Below are 21,269 nucleotides of genomic sequence, written 5' to 3'. Positions count from 1 at the left end.
CTAATAAAATTGCCAAAAAGTCTTCAGATACGTCGGAAGATAATAAAAGTAAATAATGTTATAATTGAAATAAAGTTGATTAAGTGGTTATTAGTATGAAAATTTTTTTTTATGTTTTAGTAAACACAGTGAGAGTGAGCAAACGATGACAGTACTTTCATTATTGATTTAATGAGTTTTTCAAAGAGGACTGAACACAGCGCAGGTAATGATGACAGAAAAAGCACGAAAGAAAACTCATTTTCATTTGCTGTGGCTGCTGATGGGCAGGACCCTGGTGTTTTTACCTGGTTGTCCAAGTTATCGACCTCCATCTTTGCTTTTCCCTGTGAAGTGGATTGTTAATGAGATTTACACATATCCTTTACTCTGCCACGGCTCTGGTAATGGGAAGAAGACGTCTCACATCTGTGTGTGTCGCAGCGTGTTTGTGAACACCATGTGAGGGGATGGACCCGTATCCTTCGTACGGTCCTGGGTTTCTCCTTTAACCTCCAGATCACTTTGTGTCATCTTTTTTGATTTTTGATTTGTTGCCGAGACTTCGGCGAGAGAAAAGTTGCTACAGCACAAGACATCAGTAGAGATTAAGAGGATCGAGTTGTTTTGGGTATATTAGGGTATTTCATTAGAACGTGGTTGAAATTGTTTTTTACATTCAGCTCCCTGTTGTCAAGTCATAGATTCGTGTTTCAGGCTGCATTGCATTTTAAGGCCATTGATTCGTCTTAATCAGCCGGACAGTAAACGCTTCCAGAGTATCGACGGTTGTTGAGATTGATATCAACTAATTGCAAGAGACAGTTTGAAAACAGCAGCATGTCTCGTCTTGTCTTTAGAATATCTGTTAATTGTCAGTTCTGTGTCTGTACAGACATTGGTTGAGCTGAGGGTTTCTGAATCAGAGAGCTGTCATATAAAATTTTAGGTAATATTTTATTTAAAAAAAAAAATTATAATTCACATTTTTATAATGGATCTTCGTTCATGCTTTACGGACTGAAACATCTGGATTAGTCCGTAAAAAACACAAGAAAAAAAATAAACTCTTTAAAAGTAGTAAATCAAATAATGTTTATTCCACTGTATAGTAAAATGTGACATTTTGGCATTGTGAATTTTCCAAACATATCTTTTGCAGAATAATAAATTTTAGACACTTTTTTACAAGCTGTTTGTTTGCGTTGAGTTCCCAACACAATATTGGTTTGGAATTTAAAAAACGTCCAGGACCTCCAAATTATAAATTAGTAATTGTTTTATTACAAATGTACCCGCCATAATTAACCTATTTGTTACTTCGACCTATTTTTATATCATATTTTTACCCGTTATTTTAAAAAATCTAAATAATACCACATTTTTATAATAGTATTTGTTGTTAGGTTTGAGATGGAAATTCTGCGTTTGGTGATCCCGGATATAAAATCGAAAAACATAAAAACACATTTGAAAAGCAGTGAAAACAAAATACAATGTAGACATAATAGCAAGAAATGTGACAATTTTTAACACAATTGGACTTCTTACCAAAACCCTTTAACCAAAACAAATAGTTTAATCAAGTTTTGACAATAGATTTTTTAAAATGACACTGTTCCCCACAGATTCTTTTACTTGCACAAAAAATCAGTTTCGCCAGTCGAAGAAGATACCGTATGTCTAAAAAGACTAGTAATAGACAGTTCCAGGGATCACACAAAAGAATTCATTTATTCACAAAATTTATAATAATCTTTTTCTTTCTTTCACAGCCATGTCCAGTATTTAATACTCAAATTTTATTTCAACAAATCCTAATCTAGTAAATAATCACATTAATCGATAACGGTGATGTGTCATAATAATCGTGCATAATGGCATTTTCATATATGATGACGCGGGAAGTGGTAGGGATAATTAGTGGGCAAAAAAAAACAATGAACTATAAACATGAAATGCGCTTTGAAGGCGTAGTAAAATCCAAATAATATATGAAATGAAACATTTTTTAGGACTATTCATTAAACCAAAAATATTTTTAAAACTAATTTTATATAACGCTTTTTGAGTTAAAAAAATCTTTAAACATGTTGTGCACACTATCTGTACTTTTATTTAATCTAATGTAAATTCTTAATTCTGTAAATTTTCTAAAATCTTAAAAATTTTAAGAATCACTAGACAAATTTTTCATTTATTTTACACACACACACGCACATACACGCACGCACACACACACACACACACACATATATACACACACACACTGTATATATTAGACATTTTTACCAAAATGTCATTTCCGTGACATCTCAAATTATGTATTATTTTTAATAGCACTCCATGGTTGGAACATGGCATTTTAAAACATTTTTTAAAGCCGCGGAGTGGCCTGATATGTTTGAAATGTCCATTGCATTTGTTTTGATTTATTTTTGCATATGTTGTTGTTAATTTGAGTTTATTTGGAAAGCTGCTGTTGTTAAGAGCAGTTGGGTGAGGTGGTTGTTGTTGTATTGAGGAAGTTGTTTGTCGTGGCAGCTAAATGGAGGGTGGGTGATGTGTTTATATGCTGCTTGCTTGGGCTCTGTTGATATTGATGGTTGAGGATGATGGTTTTGGATGCTGATGGGTTTGGATGTTCTGATAGTGAGGTTACGAGAGCAAGTTGTTTTACGGGACGGCCGTGTGATTTCACAGAGCGTTTGTTACGAGAGCCAGACACAGTCACTTTCACTACACGGTGACACACGTCTGCAGCGTTCGGCCTGAAGTGCCCTCGTTTCTCATCATCACAGTGGACTCCTCATATTTCCTCATTTTGTGGTGCTCTGTTGATGTATGAGGCTGGTGTGTGCCGTATTAGCGCTCGCTGTGCCGTACAAACTCTGACTAAAGCATCTGATGCCCCCGTTACTGAACAAAATTAACTGTGCAGTCAGATTTCGGAGTTTCGCCTACTTATTTTTTTGAAGATAAACTCTCCAACAGTACACTTTTCACACTATCCCTCCTTTAATTGGTGTAAAAAAAATGAATTTGTTGTTTGATTTAATTGGTTCACTGATTTTTATTAAAATATTTGATCATGGGGAAATCTGTTCATATATATATTTATATATATATCTATATTGATATGGTATATATATATATATATAATCATATATCTATATATATATCTATCGACATTTTTGGGGAAAAAATGGCTAGGCATTTTGATGCACATTAAATATGCATTACATATGTAATAATATTACACCTTTATGCATCCTTTGAAAAATAATTACAACTTTAAGTGGGATATTACCAAAATATTCTTTGTATATATGTGTATATATATTATATTTTTTTTTATATATTTAATTTTTGAATGTTTTATTTATATTTATTGTAATAGTATTTTACAATGTTTTTTTGTTTTTTTTTATGTCAAATTTTTTCTTATCATTTTTTATATCATATTTCAATTTTAAAATGTAAATTCACATTTTTAGAATTAATTTTTATATTTTAAGATTGCAAGTCTAGGTTTAGTGGAAAAACAATAAAATCTAAACATAAAGTTCAGCTGAACAGTAGTAAAATTGTTGAATTTATATTTTTTAGAATTAATTTTTATATTTTATATATATCTATACTCAGTTTAAGTATTCAGTTTAAGTAAATTTATATATATATCATTATAGTAAAATGTGATGTTATAATTGGACAGTTTTAATTGGTTTTAAATTATCTGCAAATGAGTTTACCTGATCACATTTTTACACAAAACATATATTTAAAAAAATACAGATTATATGTTTATAGAAAATGTTCATAGTTTGCAATTTATTTATCCTAAATATACTCATGGTATTGAATAATATTTACACACTATTTGTACAATTTAAAAAACTTAAATTACAACTTGATTAGAAGTTACAGAATTAAATAAAATGTGACATTTTAATCGGACTTGGGTGTAGCAAAAGCATTTTTTAAAATTATTTAAAATAAAAATCAAGTTAAAGAAACACCCTCAATTATCTGAGTCTGTTAGCATTATGACTGCAGTATATCACGGCTAGAAAATAGCTGAAGGTGTTGTGCGAAAGAGCGAAAAAAGGAAGGCGAAGTGCAGGGGAATTGAGTTGTTGTGCGACAGATTGAGTCGCCTTCAGCAGCGTCACAACCTGCCAGAAGTCCAGCTGAGATGAATCAGGCCCGTGAGGCCACGGCGGGGTTTAGGGGGAAACTTTGGTGTGTAATTAAAAGGTGATAATGTGAGCAGTATGTATTTTGGTGTCATTATGTATCATGTGTGTTGTTGTTGATAATTTTTCTTTAGGTAATAATTTCTTCCACAACTCCTTCACTCCTTTCTCTTATTATTTCTTGTATTTGTTTTCTGTTTCTTTGGTGGAAAACTCTAGTCATATCATCTTGAGTTGTTCATCTAGCTTAACTAACCAGGTCAACCTTTATCCCACCAGCATGATGATTTATTTCAGAAGCCATGATGAAACATTTATTTAGAGTATAGAAACTGGTTTTTAGAGTCAGAAACTGGTTTTAGCTGGATTTTCCAGCAGGGTTGCCATGAATCTTTTTCATTTCGTGATTCAAAACTGGTTTTAGCCATCCAGTCGGGGTTGCCATGCATTTTCATTTCTCCTGAATTTCGCCCATATAAAGTATCAGAAGAACTGGATTTAGGCTGGATTTGGTTGGATTTTTTGCCATGCATCTTTTTCATTTCGTGATGTTCCGACCATGTATCAACCATCAGAAACTGGTTTTTAGCTGGATTTTACAGTAGGGTTGCCATGCATCCTTTTTTTCATTTCGTGATTTTCGACCATATAAAACCATCAGAAACTGGTTTTAGCTGGATTTTTCGGGTGGTGCCATGCATCTTTTTCATTTCGTGATTTGACCATATAAAAATCAAACTGGATTTAGCTGGATTTTAACTTTTCCGTGATTGGTTCATGCATCTTTTTCATTTCGTGATTTCGACCATATAAAACCATCAGAAACTGGTTTTAGCTGGATTTTACAGTAGGGTTGCCATGCATCTTTTTCATTTCGTGACGACCATATAACCATGTAATAAGAATCTGGTTTTGGTTTTATTTTGATTTTGGGTTGGGGTTGATATTTTTCTTTTTGTGATTTCGACCATGTAAAACCATCAGAAACTGGTTTTAGGTGTAATTTTCTAGTTTTTTTGTGGTTTTTCTTTCAGGGTTCCCGTTTTTATTCATATAAAACCATCAGAAACTGGTTTTAACTAGATTTTCCAGCAGGGTTGCCATGAATCTTTTTTTTGATTTTGTGATTTTAACCATATAAAACCACCAGAAACGGATCATATAAAACCATCAGAAACTGGTTTTAGCTGGATTTTCCAGGCGGATCGTTTATGTTTTGAATCTTTTACATTTCATGATTTCAACCATATAAAACCATCAGAAACTGGTTTTGACTAGATTTTCCAGCAGTGTTGCCATGAATCTGTTTCATTTCATGATTTCAACCATATAAAACCATCAGAAACTGGTTTTAGCTGGATTTTCCAATAGTGTTTCCATTAATCTCCTTCATTTGATTGTTTCAGTCAATGACCACCTATTGTAGAAACCATATAAAACTAGCTTCTACCATGAGAAGCTAGTTTAACTGAATTTTCCAGTAGGGTTGCCATTCATCCTCTTCATTTGACTGTTTCAGTTAATGACCAATGTAGTTCTGTAGAAACCATATAAAACCAGTGTCTATCATCAGTTAATGACCACCTAGAAACCATATAAAACCAGCGTCTACCGTCAGAAGCTGTTTTTAGCTGGATTTTCCACTATGGTTGCCATGAGTCTTCTTCATTTCATGGTTTCAACCATATAAAACCAGCATTTACCATCAGAAGCTGGTTTTAGCTGGATTTTCCAGTAGGGTTTGCCTTTAATGTGGAGATATGTAAGATTTATGTGTACCGTCCGATTTGTCTTACCCACATTGAATATGAAACATGAATCTCCTTGTGTTGAAGTTGCTCTTAGTCAGAAATGAATTATGTTGTCCTCAGCCACTTCGGCAGGGGTCCTGTAAATCCCACACATCATGACGAGACGGAGCACTTTGAGTCTGTAAACAGTCGCGACAAACGCTGGATGGAGATGAACACTCATTTGTCACAAGTCACAACTTATCTCGCAGCACCATGGGCTCGACGTACACGCGCAAACCCTCCCGTTACATCCAGAGAGAGATGCCATTCTGGCCTCGTTTCAGCCATTCAGTGACAGGCTTTGACTCTTTAACATCAAGGTTGAAGTTTTTTTTATCTGGCTGCCGTCAAAACAAATCGCTCCATTGGAAATGTCCTCAAAGTAACACAAAATAACAAGATGAGAAAGTTCAGCTGCTTCCTGAATGTGTGCTAGAGGCCCGCTTCTCTAATTCTGCCGCTGTTTTTCAGAGCCAAGATGCCCCAAAAAACCCAGAAGGCTGCTCTTTACCTGTCTGTTTTTAGGTAACATCTGGGATACAAAGTAGGACAGCATTAGAGGCATTCAGAGAAGGGTTATTATTATCGTTAACTGAAACTAAAACCATAAATATCCTAATCCTAAAATACTAATTTTGCCTTAGTTGCTAGTATGAATTACCTACTAATATATATATATATATATATGTGTGTGTGTATATATATATATATATGTGTGTATATATGAAAAAGAGAAATGTTGCCTTACTAACTAGCTTAAAGAAAATGTATTTTAAGCTAGTTATAAGGCAACAGTTCTCTTTTTCGTGTGTGTGTAAGTATATACATATATGTACAGTATATACAATAAATATACAATTTGTTAAAGTGTTAAATAACTAAAAGTAAATACAGTAACTAAAAACAGTTAACCTAATAAAAACTATATAGACTATATAGATAAAGACCACAAAAGCATATCAAAATTACTAAAGCTTTAACTAAACTATAAAAAATACATACAATTGAAGAATATATGAAAAATATAAATTCGATCTAATTCAAAATATTTAACAAAACCTAAAATAGTATATTAAAGATATTAAAATTACACTGCTTCAGAGTCCAGTTTTAGATATACGGTTTATTTTTAAAGTAATTGGAGTTTTTTTTTTTTTTTTTTTTTATTATTATTAATGTTCCTGGTGTTATTTTGAATTATTCACATTATTCAGAACAATAATTGTTTGTTTTCAGATTCTCCTTCATAAAATATACAACTTTCCACCTATGAAATGACTTTCATTTCTGTATGACATCACAAATCCCTCTCCCTTATCAACCAATCCCCTTAAACGACCATATATGGGCATTTCTTTTTTTCCAGTCATTTCCTGATGGATAAAATGAGCTCCTGCCCACATTTTACTCATTAAATGTCCCATTTTGCTTATAAATACAACAGGTGACATTCCCACATTTTACTCACTAAATGTCCAGAGCTTAGCGTAAATGATTGCAGAACCTACTCATCGTCGCACGGTCTAAAAAGACCACAATGTATGCAAGACCATCAGTGAAATCTGATTTTGTTTTTTTTTATATTTTGTTATTGTTGTTCTTTGAGTTTTGAGTTTTTAAATCCTAGACAATCTGACACCAGTTTTGATGATGACGTGGTTTTAAGGGCCGTGAGAGACAAATGGGTGGCAGACAGTGTTCTTTTATAAAGGCCCTATCATGACTCATGCATTGTTAGTGAACCCTCCAGTCGAGCCGGTGCCAAAACCACCCACAAACCCTTCTGAACGTCTCCTTCGTCAATTATCTCTGGATTCAGCGCGCTTTAGCCGCTTGACATGGGGCTAATTTCACACTCACTGCCACTCTTCCTCTAAAGACGGCCGTCAGATGTCAGCTGAATGATGGGCCGCCGGCATGGCTACTGAGCGCACGCCAAAGCTCATTATTTAAGAAGAGATTAATTAACGAACGCTAATATCCGTGTTTAATGCTCAATTTTAATTTGAGATCAGCGGCCTGGAAGGTCGTACTTTGGATCTGTTGTGCTACCCTGACCCGACTTTCCACCCTGTTCCTTCCCCAGATGACTCCTGCGCTGTTGTGTAGTGTGGTGTGGGGTCCATGTGTATTTTTCGTGGAGGTGCTGTGGGTGTGCATGACTGCTGACTGTTTTGACCGTCTCACAATGTGTCTCTTGTGTGTTGTTTCCAATGCAAAATCAGATGCTTGTGTCAAACGGGGAGCACACATGCAAACGATGTTTTGGTAAAAATGTTTAGGTGTTCAGCCCAAAATGTTTTCATTTACTCCCCCTCATTGTTGTTCAGCGTGAAACTTAGAGTATATGAATGAAAAAAAGCACTATAAAAAGTAGTAGTTTGTGCATTTCATTTAAAGACTTCTGGCATCATATGAACAACTATGCATGGAAAAAGACAAATTTATTAGTATTTTTTGATGTTTTTTAAAATTGAAAAAATCCTTGAAACAGTAGTCAAGTTTGACTGGGAAGCAACATAACATTGAGATATAAAGAGTTTGATTTTTCATACATAGTATCTTGAATATGAGTGATGTGCTGGCAGATTATTTCAGTTGTTTTTAAATATATACAAGTTAGAAATATGTGGAAAAAAAAATCCATCAATGCATGAAAAAGAAAAATGTAACATTTAACCATTTTTAAATTAAATTCAATGTACTGTACGAATATATATAATATATAAAATTTAAATTCAATTTAAATATATATTGAAACATTGCATTTGCTTGAAGCAATACTAAGATATCAAAAATTGTTTTCATGGATTGTATATTGAATATGAGTGTATTTTAATGAGTTTTCTTATGCACTGGTCAATGAACAAGTAAAAAATATGTGAAAAAGTCAGTGAATTAAGACAACATACACTTATACTCAATTATATATTATATCAATTTTTAATTATATTATCAAAACATACAGTGTTGCTTCTCAAGTACTGTTATCTGATTTTCCACTTTCATATATAAAAAAAAAGCAGCCAGGATTTGTGGGGTTTCGTCAAAACATAAAAATTATAAAAATAAAAGAAAAAATAAAACCATACAGGTTTGGAACAACATGACAGGTGTCATTTTTTGACTGAACTGTCCCCTTTAAAATGCAACAAACATGCATTAAAAACCTCCTGATGGCAGTTTGTGAGATTGCAAATAAACATACTTGTTTTAACCTCTGCTAAATATTCAGCCTTTTGTAAAAGGCAGAAAAGTGTTTTCCCTCATGCAACGTGACCCAGAAGCCAGACAGCTCTTATATTTTACCCCTGGTTGTTATCTGTTTCTCTCCTCCCCCTTGCTCCAGATAGCGAGCGCTTTTCCCATAGACGTCGTTGCTCTACCGTAGCGTCCGAAATATAGCCCACCCTGCGGGACAATGCCTCCCTGCGATGAGTGTCCTGGCGTGCCGTGGGATTTCAGGGTTTATGGCCGTATTTATTTTAGTTTTCTCTTCACTTTTCGTTAAATAAGACGGTGGCGTTTGCTTTACCAAACTTGAACTTCTGCTGGTGTTCGAGTTTGCTTTTCGCGCCTTCAGCTTGACTGGGTCATAAACTGCGGATTGTGGTCTCGGTCAGAGCCGGAGCAGCTGTCGGGCCATTTAAGGTTTCAATTGTTGTGGGAGTAGATGATCAAGGAGACGTGGAGTGAATAATTGCTTTGATGCATGGGGCCTGTCTCCTATCTTTCTCTCATTCTCGTTCTGCTGTCTTAATGCTGAAGTGCTCTGGTGCTTATTAAAAACAAAGCAGAGGTCTCATAATAGCGCCTACAGGAGCTCAAGAACTTTTCCTCATTAATATCTGCACAGCCAGTCACTTGGCCTTCAGAGTCTTCTGGTTCTTTTTAAACCTGATTTCAGATGTGGCTTGCTGTCGATTACCACAAACAATCTTCCTTGAGGGATAAAAAATGATGCAGATCCGTTTTGGTTGATTGTGTTTTTGTTGAAGCAATTCTTAGTTAAAATGTTATAGTTATTTGTGCTTTAGACTAGATTTCAGTCAGCAAAATTATTTTGGATACTGCAGTGAATACTGACAAGAGAATATGATGCTATTCTTTATTTGAAATAAATTATAAATACAAGTATATTAAATCATGTAGCTTTGTGAAAGTTTGTAGTCTTTTATTCTGAGCAACAGGTAAATCTCTGAATATTTTTCTCAATGCATTGATAAAATACCAGTACAGTATAAATACAATTTTACAATATAATCTAAATTTATATTTATAGATCACATTAATTAATTAGTACTAATGGTCGTCTTAATCACATATTAATGCCTTATTCTACATCCCTAATCCTACCCCATAACTAAACTTTAACAAGTACCTACTAACTAACTATTAATACTAAGCAGCAAATTAGGAATTTATTGATGGAAAAGTCGTAGTTAATAGTGATTAAGTGTTTTCCTAATCTAAAGTGTTACCATTTATAGGTATATGGCATAAATATAGACATCTCTTATGTTGTTTAAAATGACAATTTTTTTCTGTAGATAAACCATCAATGGTGGTGACTTTGCATGCAGAAAACAGTTGATCTAGCTGTTATTGCGTTTCTCTTCTGCTTCCATTCTGAGTTTCGTTCCTGTAAAAGTTTTGAGTAAATTATTGTCAGTGGTAGTTGACAGCATGCAGTACAATACAGTAAAATAAGTCTGAATAATGTACAGTTAAGATTAATTTGTGATGTTCCTCCTCTTTTCTTCCTATCACCTCTTCCAGACCAGTGACCAAAGCACCAGCGGCCGACAAGGAGGAACGTCCAACCAGCACCATGAGTGAAGCGTCGAACTACACGGGCGGCTCAGACTATACCACACATCCCAGCAGCCCCACAGCCAGAGTGAGTCACTAACTCACTCACTGACCTTGGCCTAGTTCCAGTATGACAGCTTGGACTGTCCCATCATGCCTCAATAGCATGTTACACAATTACTGTCCTCATTACTGCACATTTGCTTCATTGTCTTTGCTTGGTGATGTTGAGTTGATATGGACTTTCATAAAAATACAATGGGTTAGTATATGCAAGTAGTTATACAGCTAGTTAAATACCCATCTCAGGCAAGCATTGATGTTTTTCACTGTGCATTAATTAAATTAATCATCATGCACTTTTAATCTTGCATTAAAAATATCAGAATTGAAACTCTGTCTCTGAGGGGTTTTTAAACCTGACTCATTATTCAAGGCTTTTAAAAGACAACCCACCGAAAATATCATTTTGCACATCCCTAAAACACCCAAACAAGATAAACAATTCAGGAATGGCTTTGGCTCAGGATGCCGGTGTTTCTCAAATAAATAAATGAACATGCATATGCACACAGTACGTGCATATATAAATTAGGGCTGTCAAGTGATTGAAGTTTTGAATCTAATTAATTCCACAATGTGGCAATTAATTAATAAAAAATTAATCACACATAAAATTTGGCTGAGAAATTACCCCCAAAAGATCATTTAAAGTCAATTTTGTGTTAAATAAGAAAAACATCAATTAGGCAAAAAGTAGCTTTAGAAATAAACATTTTATTTGATTTAACATCAAATAATATTTTTTTTTTCAAGAAGCTGCATCTGAATTGGTATTTAGATATATTTTTAGACCTTTATTACAGCTCAGAGGTGGCATGAATGCATTTACACTGCTATTGCATAAATAATGCCATGATTAATGGGATTTAAATGGGTATTAATGGGTTTTTATTAATATGGAAATATGATTTATTATTATTATCATTATTATTATATGATACTCTAAATAAGAAACTAAACTTCCATTAGGTGGCGGTAAAATGTTTTGGATAATGATTTATGAGGTCACTGAGTCATTCATTCATTTGATTTATTTAAACAGTCTGATTTCGTTTAGGAATGAAATAAGTTACTATCTCTCTTTATGAACGAGTCATTGAATCATTGTTTTCACTGCGATTCGTTCAAAATGTGGATTCATTTAGAAACTAAACACCACTATGTTTTATTGTTTGGTAGATGCACAAAAACTTCTCCTGTGGCCTTATAGGTAATATTTTCGTTGCAAAAACAGGCAATACTGTGTCTAAAATACAACACAATATTAAGTCCTTATTTATTGAACTGTTGTTGAGTTGAATTGAATTGAAAAAAAACTCGTACGGGGCATTTAATGTCTTAATTTTATCATGTTACTTTTCCCTAATTAATTAAGTTAATGCATCTAATCCTAGTGCATATATAAATACATGAACACACATTCATATTTTTTCAGATAATAATTTTGGTTAAACTCAGAAGATGATGAAATAAGACTTATTTTTCCTTCTGATGATTTATTGTAAGTATTTTTCATTGAAAGGTTCTGTGGACCTAAACAATCAAAGTCCAGAGATCAGTGATTGTCATCTGTATGACTGTGTCTCGTTAGAGTGAGACGAGCGAGACCTCAGATTGTTTCCCGTGTGTTTTGGCTTCTGTTAAGCAGCTTTTTAACTTTGGGAGGGTTTGTAAGTGCTGTTGATTCATTAATGCATGCCTCACAAGCCTTTTTTGAGCTGCGCTAAATGACTTACGAATGATTTACAACTCGTAATATACTTTTAATAATAATTTATATTTAAGGTTGAGCTTTAGCAAGTGTCGTTTGTTGTTTGTGATATTATCTCTCCTCCTCACTGTTCTGTTGTGCTGGTAGTTCTTAGAAAGTCCACAACTTTGGGAAGAGGTCCAACTCCATCAGGAGGAACCCCAATGCTCCGGTGGTAAAGAACGGCTGGCTTTACAAACAGGTTTGTGGCTCTGGCACTCCTACAAACCATTAATAGATTTTGAATATGTGTGAGAGAATCTCATTTGTGGCTCTGGAGTGTTTTTTATGACAATTAAGTAAATTAGGACATAGATTTCTCATTAATGTAATGCAGTAAAAAAAAAAAAAAATCTCATGACCAAATACATCCTATTTCTTAACATATTGATATTTTTATGTTTTGTAAAAGAAAGTTATTTTTTTATTTATTAAATATAATTTTATGTTTATATGTATTATTGATTAATACCATTTTTGCAGTTGCTCATGGTAATATGATATGCAATTTCCATGGAACATATAAAAGAGTACATCAACAGGAAAAAAATATTCAGGTGAAAAATTAGATTTTTAGGATCCTTTGAGTTTTTTTAACGTTAGTTACATTATGTGATTTCGTATTGATTATTTTTATTTTTTGTTTTTGACATTATCAGGAAAGTTTAAAAGAAATTCTGCCATATTTTCTTATTGCTGTAATAAAATAACCCTCATCAGTCTTTCTATTCTGACATTTAGGTATAACTTGTGATTGTTTGTTTATTTATCAATTTTGTATTTAAATGTTTTTTATAATTTTTTACCAGCTCTGGGCGTCCAACATCTCACTCTGGGGTCAACAAACGCGCTTTGTTAAAAATGTACTTTAAAAATACCATGATGTCCAACTGAGATAAAAGTTATCAGTTTGCTAGATGGGTCATGTTTTCCTGAGATTTGCCTGCACATTATCCATTCAAATGTTTCTTCCCTTGTGCATCATCTGCACAGCACATTTGTGCCTATTTTTGCAATCACATTCCTTCAACAACCTAAAAAAGGCAGAGTCAATATAAACACACAAAGCGTTACGGCTTGCATCATTAACTAGAGTCTGTGTGGTTGTGCGATAGCCTACGCCCAGCCGTGCTTCTGAAAAGCAGCAAATGTTGTCCCAGGACAATGCAACATCAGAGGTGGTCTCTCCTCTTCCCCAAACATCCTCCATCAAAGCTGCTCCCGCAGCACAAGCAAAATCACCAGGCTTTGTTGTCTGAATTAAAATTTACATGCTTACACGGTTCAGACATTAACACAACAAACAGATTAAAACAAATTAAATGACTCGCCTTAAAAAAGAGATGAGTTTCCGCTCTAGAGACCAGCAGCAACATGGATAACAATATCTTAGCAAAGCAGTTACAATTGGTGTTGTCTGAGGAAAATAAGCATGCATGGAAAGGGGCGGGGCTTTTCGTGCTGCACTGTGATTGGTTGGCTGGTTTGATTGACGGCTGCTGTGCTGCTGGACTTTTGCAGGACAGTACGGGGATGAAGATGTGGAAGAAGAGATGGTTCGTTCTGTCTGACATGTGCCTCTTCTACTACAGAGGTGAGTCCAGCATCTGTTTACAAGCACACACTTCCTCACACACTGATTTCTTGTTAATGTGTGAGAATTAACGTAACGACTTTTGCTGCCATATGACCAAGTGACACATTTGCGCTGCTGTCTGTGGGTTTTATGCTGTGTATTTTTCAAATCATGGCTCTGTAAATATGGAAAAACCACTAAATGAAGGGTTGATACTATAATGTTTGGCAGTGATTTGAATCCACTTTTGTGCAGTAACAGGGGAAGGATTCACAATTGAATGATTCTGATTCCATATGATTTTGATTGACTAATGATTCAGTTATAGGTTTTTTTTCATTAATTTTGCAATGTATCAGTTATTACTTGCATAATGTGATAATTTGCTGTCAGCCGGTCATTATCTGATATTTACCTGAATATCTCAATAAATTGTCCTGATGAGGTTTGTTTTGCACTAATGATCATTTGACTGTAAACATGACCTCACATATCCTGGATGGCTAATTAAAAAAGAAAAAACAATAAAGGGTATAAATGTTGAAACATGTCAGAAACTTTGTTTCTCTGGTCAGTGTACTCAGCGTTGGCTTTGAAAAATAGCCACTATTTTCAGTGTTAGGGTTTTAGTATTGTTTTATATACTATTATAATATTTATTCATACGTTGAATTCACTTTTTTTTTTTTTTTCAGTTTTTCATTATTTTTTTTTTTAAGTTTTAGTAATTGTATGTGATTTTGTCTTTATTATTTTTTTAAACATTTCAATTCGTTTTTATTTCAGTTTTAGTCATTTTAGTATGTAAACTTTATTTCTGTTTTTCCGTTTATTGCTAAGGCAACATGTCTAATTTTCATTTAAGTTTTTGTTGAAGTGCCTTTGTCATTTCTAGTATTTTTACAAGCTATTTCTATGTTTGCTAGAACTAGACAACATTTCTAATTGTGTTGTTTTCATCTAATATAAACTTTATTTTATTTCTTTATTTCTATTAACTGATATATATTGTGTGTACTTATTTAATTTCAGTTAGTTGCCAGTTAAGTTTTTCATCTAACATTGAAGTTTTATTTATATTTAAATATTTTGAAGTCTAGATTTTACTTTCAATTACATGGTTTTTTTTTATTTTTTTCAGAAAAAAAAATTTTTATTTAAATTTTAGTAATTATAGAACTTAAACTTAATTTATTTCTGTTTGTTGCCAAGGCAACGCATCTAATTTTTCATCTAATATTTTTATTTATTTCAGTTCAGAAAAACTTATACATTTTTAATAGTTTTAGTTTAGTTTCTGAATAGTTAGCCATATTCAGAAATATTTGACTGCTGAATATTGTGATTGTCCAATCAGAATCAAGTGTTCTATTTAATAAGCTCTGTAGTATATACAGGGAAGAAGCTGCATTGACGTAATCCAGCTTGAGCCCAAAAGCGGGTTTCATTGGACGGGTTGTGCTGCTTGCTCAAGTCTCTTGAGGACACTCTCTTAGATCTCCATAAATTGTGCAATGAAGCAGTCTGACAGTGCAATCAGATCTTCTTTCACAGCAGGACCCCGTGAGGGCCAAGGCTGTTTTATTGGGCTGACAGAGAAGACACGTTATTCTAGCCAGCCCACGCAGCAGACGTGTTCAGACTGTGTTCATATCGTCCGTCTCTGTGAGTCTGTATCGACGGCTCAGATTTAATGTTGGGATGCAGATGTCAGTGTAATGAAGGACAGTGGAAGCTGTGAACGGCCCTGAACGAAAGATGCCACTGTGAGCAGAGAAGGGCAGATCAATGACGCCCCCCTGTCTTGTGTCAAGCTGGTACTGCACACACTCGTGCACTAGTTCAGTGGGTTTGGTCAAGGTAAAATTCTGTAAGGCATGTGATGTTTAATCACACATGGAATTTCTACAGATTGTTTTATACTCCTATTTTCACTGGCTGTGGCATAAAATATTTTAAATTAATTTAAAAAGAGGGATATGTGTTAAAATCATCAAGAAATAATAAATCACTGGTCTTATTTAGCATTATTCATCAGTGCACGTTATACAAAGAACACTGTTGTGCGCATTATCAAATTTGGCCAAAAAAAAAAAAAAACTTTGCTTGTATGTAAAAATACAAATAAGCAGAACTGGTGATTATTGGGAATTATAAATAAAGTTCTCATATGTTGTTAAGAATAAAATACTGCTGTTCAAAGGTTTGGTGTCTGCAAAGTTTTTTTTTTATTTTATTTTTTTTATTAATTTTATTGGATGCATTAAATTGATCAGAAGTAAAAGAAAAATGATAATAAAAAGGTGATAAAAGATTAAAATAAAATAAGATTCAAATAAATGCTTTTCTTTCAGATTTTCTATCCATCAAAGTATCCTGAAAAATAAATTGTATCACGGTTTCCACAAAAATATGAAGCAGCAGAGCTGTTTTCAACATTGATAATAATCAGAAATATTTCTTGAGCAGCAGAATCAGTATATTAGAATGATTTCTGCAGGATCATGTGACACTGAAGACTGGAGGAATGATGCTGAAAATTCAGCTTTGATCACAGAAATAAATTACATTTTACAATACATTCACATAGAAAACGGCTGTTTTAAGTCAAAATAATATTTTACTATTTTACTGTTTTTATCGAATAAATGCAACCTTGACGAGCAGAAGAGACTTATTTCAAACACCTTTAAAAAAAAAATCTGACAATTTTCCAAACTTTTGAACAGTAGTGTAGTGTTATCACATTTTTTTTTTAGTTTGTTTATAATTGTTTTAACTATTTACTGTATTTGTACCTTTAAAAAGACTGAAAATCATTTTAAAAATCTGTCTAAACAATCTTTTTGCAATAATTGTTTGATATTTATGATAGAACATTTATCATCACTTGGCAATAGAATTTATTTATTATATTTTTTTCTAGACGTTTTCTTCCTCAAAAGTCATAAAAAAGAAACATTAATGGAAATTATCCAGAATTATTCTTTAGGACCGCTGTTCAGATTCTGCTGAAAAGACAATCTGTTGAGTTTTCATCAGAATTCTGTGTTGGCTGAGATTTTGTGTAGAATTATTAGTGTTTTGTATACTCTGAGCTTTGATAGTTTGGGGTGTATCAGTATGTGGTTTCCCTAAAGCCAGCACGCTGAGTCTGATCTTGAGAGAGCTGATCATCTCTCTGTGTTGGTTTGTGCATGTTTGCGTCTTCTGTGAGACACGGTGGCTTTCTTCACTTCTGAACGCCGCCTCACGGATCTGAGCGCTCCAGAACTCAGTGTGTGGGATGTCTCCAAAACCAAAAACTTGCTCCATGTGCTAACTTTAAAAAAGACAGTTGCATCCACAAAGTGCTAAAGCATCGTTGTCTTGTTTGGTCTGTATGGCTGAGGAATAGCATGGCATGTTAGTCTGCTGAGTTTGCATCCAAAAAAAAATATATATAGCCCATATTTCAGATTTCGGGTTAGGAATTCAAACATCTACTTAAAACGAATTATACATGGACATGTTATAGACATACTGATATTTCAGTAACTCTTTCTGAAGATTACATTGTGATGCCAGTAGGTTGCGATTATCTTTATGAGTGAGTCATTTGTTCACTCAATCAATTCCTTCAAAAACACTGATGGATTCAGGACTAAAATATATTTATAGTCAGTGAATCATTGAATCTTTCACTCAACCAATTTGATTCATTAAGCGACAAAACAAGTTGAGTGTCTTTATGAGAAAATGATTGAATCTTTCAATCAACCGATTCGATTCATTCAGGAATGAAACAAGTTAGTGTCTTTATGAGTGAGAAATTCATTAACTCAGTCGATTCCTTCCAAAACACTGACTTATTCATAAACAACAATGTATATTAAATCAACTGTTAATGATTGAATCTTTCATTCAACCAATTTGATTCACTTCAAAAATACTGATTCATTCAGTAATATAGTTATCACCAGTTATGATTCAGTTATTCACCCGGCTGATTCTGTTCATTCAGGTCTTTGAGTGACTCATTGAATCATTCATTCTGCGCATTTAAATAAACACTGATTCGAACGCATTCAGAAGCACCAATACAGTGCTACAGTTATTTTTCAGTTGGCAAAGCAAAAACAGACATAAATTGGTTGCAGGTTGCTCAGTATTGACTTGAACTGTTCTATAAAAGCACTATCACTCATAATTGTGCTGTAGGTCTGAATTGCATTTGTCTTTGAGGTGTGCTGTTATTTCTTTAAACGATCCGGTAGATGATTAAACAGCGTTTTTTGAAAATAAAATAGAGTTTTATGTGATTGTTAGAATTAATGAATGGCATAATGGACGTGATAAGTCTCACGCTTATGGAAGCCGATGATGGGAGCGTGCTGTTGTTAGCATTATTACGGTAATAGTAATGGTTAACACAGTTGACACTCTGAACTGACTCAGTCGGCAAGCAACTCTTCACAGATTGGTCGCAGTCTGCAATCAAAATGATAGAGTTCAGAATCGAGATCTATCACGACCTCATTGACGCGCTTGGATGCACACAACCCTGCAGTTTTCCCATCAGCCCCGCCAGACTCTCTGTTTACCAAACCCCAGTCATGGCTTCAGCTGCGAGTTTAGCAGGTTCCCTGGCAGTCGGATGATATGTGACCCTGGACCACAAAACAAGACTTAAGTGTCAATTTTGAGATTTATGCATCACCTGAAAGCTGAATAAATAAGCATAAATAATCTTTCCATTGACGTGTGGTTTGTTAGGATCGGACAATATTTGGCCGAGATACAACTATTTGAAAATCTGGAATCTGAGGGTGCAAAAAAATCAAAATACTGAGAAAATCACCTTTAAAGTTGTTCAAATGAAGTTCTTAGCAATGCATATTACTAATCAAAAATGAAGTTTTGAAATATTTACGGTATGAAATTTACAAAATATCTTCATGGAACATGATCTTTACTTTAATATCCTAATGATTTTTGGCATAAAAGAAAAATCGATAATTTTGTCCCATACAATGTATTTTTGGCTATTGCTACAAATATACCCCAGCGACTTATGACTGCTTTTGTGCTTCAGGGTCACATATATGCTAATGTTCACAACGTCTCTCTCTTTGTTTCTTCAGATGAGAAAGAAGAGGGAATCTTGGGAAGTATCCTGCTGCCCAGCTTCCACATCTCCATGCTGTCCGTGGATGACCACATAAGCAGGAAATACGCCTTCAAGGTCAGAGTCTCACAAACGTGGCCGTATTTTACATGTAAATGTGGTTTGGAAGAGGGCAGGTGAATAAAAGAGTTGAAACACTTAATTTAAACAGAGTTGTAGTCGATAGGTGTTTCTATTTCTATCAGGAGAAACAAGCACCTGCTATGTTATCGGCCAACATTTAAAAAAGTAGTTTAAACTTTAAAGTCATTATAAAATGTGAGGTTATTTCTATATGTATTATTGTACATTTTTAATGAACTAACAATAAACAATAGTATACGTGTCTTTTTAAAAGTCATTAAATAATGCTTGATTATCATAATATCATATAATAATGCTTGACTGACTGATGTTAAGAGTGTATTTTCAGATATTTAAAAAGCTGTGCCATATTACAAACATAACCTTTATATATTATATATATTATGTCAGTCTGGCGAGTAAACTACCATAAAAAAAAATGACTAGCCAGTGGTGATTCTGTTGCCAAGGTGTGCGTAGAGGGTTGCAAATTGAATCTTATTACAAGATCTTACTAATCTAATAGCTTATAAAAACCAACCTTTTCACTTTTTGGAACCTGACTATTTCCATTAAAAGATCTAGAAATATTATGCTGACTTCAGGCCAGCACAACTTTTTTAGTATCAACATGAGAATGAAAGTTTAGATGGATTTAGACTCTTTCTCTGGGGTCGGATCGGTGTGTTCATCTGTGAATTTAATCAAGTCTTGCAAATAAAATCCTGTCCTCCTGCTCAAGGGTGCGAGTTTGGCTCTAGTAGAGCAATCATGAACTTGAGTTAAACCGGTGTCCTGACACAAGTTTTTGCTGGATGGCACTTTTCACCTGACGCTGCGTTTTAGTGTCTAGTTCTGTGAGAGTTTGCATCTCAGTGGAGTCATTTACCTATTAGTGCAGATATTTTCATGCCGACTCATTGCTTTTTCTCAATCTTATTCTCTATTTTACAATTGTGCTGCTTGTCCACTGTGAGGGTTCATGACCTCGAGCATCTACATGTTTACTGGATGGAGCTTCGCTAATACGGTGAGTCTCGAGTTTGCACAATGCCGCATTAACATACTTCACCACATTAACCAGGAATGTCTTCATCCTTTCATTATTTAGACCTTAAAGGAATAGTTCACCCAAAAATGTACATTTGCTGAAAATGTGCTCATTCTCAGGCCATCCAAGATGTAGATGAGTTTGTTTCTTTATCAGATTTGGAGAAATGTAGCATCACATCATTTGCTCAGCATTGGATGCTCTGCAGTGAATGGGTGCCGTCAGAATGAGAGTCCAAACAGCTGATAAAAACATCACAATAATCCACACCACTCCAGTCCATCAGTTAATGTCTTCAGAAGTGAAAAGCTGTGTGTGTGTTTGTAAGAAACAAATCCATCATTAAGACGTTTTTAATTTAAAACTACTGCTTCCGGCTTAAATACGAGTCCATAATAACGTTTCCTCCAGTGACGTCGTGTCGTCTGAATCGGAGAAAACTCTGCACAGATCAAGCACAGTTTACAAGCCTAAAACAGCTCTAAAACAAATATGTGAGTGAGAAATATTGGATGGGAGACAACAGGGAATGGACTTTATCACTGGAGGAAGCATTATTATGGATTATGAACTCGTATTTTGGCCAGAAAATGACGATTTAATGCTAAAACATCTTGAGGGATTTGTTTCTTACGGACATGTAGCTTTACACTTCCACTTCACAAAGACATTCAACTGATGGACTGGACGGAGTGGTGTGGATTATTGTGATGTGTTTTTTATCAGCTGTTTGGACTCTCATTCTGACGGCACCCATTGACTGTTTCTTTAAGAGCGTATCTCATTGAAATCTGTTTTGTATGCTGCTTATGTAGACTG

The 21,269-nt window shown here is 34.3% G+C and overlaps 1 pseudogene; it reads left to right on the top strand.

Annotated features, from left to right (window-relative positions):
* Positions 1 to 6,181: 6,181 nt before the first annotated feature.
* Positions 6,182 to 21,269, top strand: part of LOC109094828 — a 53,362-nt pseudogene continuing 38,274 nt past the window's right edge.

Source organism: Cyprinus carpio, chromosome A4 (assembly GCF_018340385.1).
Source record: "Cyprinus carpio isolate SPL01 chromosome A4, ASM1834038v1, whole genome shotgun sequence".
Classification (NCBI taxonomy): domain Eukaryota; kingdom Metazoa; phylum Chordata; class Actinopteri; order Cypriniformes; family Cyprinidae; genus Cyprinus; species Cyprinus carpio.
This window is presented reverse-complemented; position numbering and strand designations above follow the sequence as displayed.